Raw genomic sequence first — 2,340 nt, forward strand, 5'->3', positions numbered from 1 at the left:
TCTCGCAGGTATGGAAGCCTATAATTTCTGATGAAATTAATATCTACCCGTGTGCTAAGGGTTTCTTTATAGTAGATTTTGAAAATGCAGAAAGCAGACAATGTATTCTAGATTTCGGCCCTTGGTTTTGGGAAAAATCAGGCCTATTCATGAAGCCATGGAACCCATCATTCGATCCGTCAACAACAGTGATAACCTCAACACCAGTTTGGGTGAGATTGTCAAGTCTACTGTTGCATCTCTGGAACCTCTCCTCGCTAAAAGCGATTGGAAATGCAATTGGGGAATTTTACTGCAGGTGCCCAGAAACAGAGGAATATGCCAGAACCACCTATGCACGCATCTGTGTGGAAATGGACTTCAACGCCGGATTCCCAGCTGAAATAAACCTAACAAGTAAAGACTATGTGTGGAACCAGAAACTCGATTATGAAAGTGTCCTCTTCAGATGTCGATCTTGCTTTGAGACAGGCCATCTAGCCAAAAATTGCCCAAAAGCCTCCAAGAAAAATTCTGCTAGAAAAAACCACTACAGATCTACATGGTGGGAAGAATCACAAAGAGAACACTACACTGTCATCAAAGAAGAATACTCTAGAGAAAACTCTGAATTACAAAAAATCGGGCAAGAAAGAAACAACTCTCAAGACAAGCAGGGAGAAAGCCCCGCCCAACAATAAAAAAGTGAACTCGACAACCCCTCAAGCATCAACAGTGATGAGGATTCGAATACCGCACAAAATAAATCTTCATTTAATAGCGAAGCAGATCTTCTAGACCAAACTTCTTCTCCGACTACCTTCAAAAGGACGAACACAATGGATTGTGAAGCTAAGACACCAATTTCCCAAGAACCAGAAGAGATGAAGGAGATGCAAGATAAAGGAAGTTGGAATACCGTAGAGAAAAAAAGAAAGTTACAACACCAATCTCGCCAAAAAAGACGAGGAGCCACATAATTAAAAACTAAGAAAATCATAGGTTCGATAGACCAATTTGGTCTCAGTAGACTTTAACCACCACCATCATCATCAAAATGTATAATTTTTTTTATGTGCCTATATTTTGTACCAACATTTTCCACTTTCTCATTTCAGTATAAATAATATTAAAAAACAAATTTAAATTTTTTTAATTCATATGTTAAAAATAATTAATATTGTAATTATTTTTAGTTATAATTTTTTATTATTTAAATTTTATTAATGCAATATTTTAACTTTTAATAGATATTATTCTTTCTAATTAACATATATATATATATATATATATATATATATATATATATATATATAAGTCTTATAATATATTGATTTTTAAAAATTATAAATTTTAATGTAATAAATTTATGTTGAAAGAAATTTATAATTATTTTTTTTAATATAAATGTTATTAGAATTTTAAAACAAAAAAATTGATTAAAAAAATTAAATCATTAATTTATAAATTAATTTGTTTAAAAATTAAATATTTAATTATTATATTAGAGCGTGGTTAAATGTTTTATCAATATTTTGATCCAAGTAATTGATAAAAATTATATTTAAAAATACTCAAATCTAAATATTTTTATTATAATCACAGTGAGGGTGTAAATGAACGAAAAATATATTTAAAAAAAAACTCATGTTTTTTATTATTATAATTTTAGTGAAGGTATAAAAGTTGCGTTTATTATAGAGAAAAATTTAAATAGAGTTAAATTATAATTATTTATATAATTTAAATGAAAAAAAAATTGTTAATAAAAAAACTCAATCAATTACATTAATAAGTGATAAGTATGGCAATTGTATTTCTGGAGAATGAAGTAATTTGTGGACCTATCTGGTATGAATGGTAGGGACATTCTATGGTTATTTTATTCGCAGAGAATGAACCATTTCGTGGGGTTACAGTGGGATTATTTGGTATAGAATATGAAGAAGAGAAAAAGGGGAATTAGTTTATTAATTTGTATATTTATAATTTCATAATAATTTAATCATATGTACATAAATTAAATATATTTAATAATTAAAATATAAAATAAATTAAAATTGATATAAAATATAGATGTATAAAAATAAAATAATTTTATATTTATATTTATAAATAGTTTTTTTGAAGAGACAAACTACTGCCACATCTGAAGGGGAAATTCAAATTTTTAATCCATTTTACCCACTTATAATTTGTATAAATTGATGATCGGGACAGAAGATGAAAATATAGACAAAGTTCTTTCTTGTTTATTTGCAGTGGTGGAAACTCCTTATTTTGGCGGAAATAGCTGAATATTGTATTATGTCTGTCTTTGTATTACGTTGTGTCTATCAAACTGGTATTAGCGCAGGTTGG

This window comes from Pinus tabuliformis, chromosome 5_1 (assembly GCF_031772625.1).
Source record: "Pinus tabuliformis cultivar Carrire ecotype Pingquan chromosome 5_1, CPIR1, whole genome shotgun sequence".
Lineage (NCBI taxonomy): Eukaryota > Viridiplantae > Streptophyta > Pinopsida > Pinales > Pinaceae > Pinus > Pinus tabuliformis.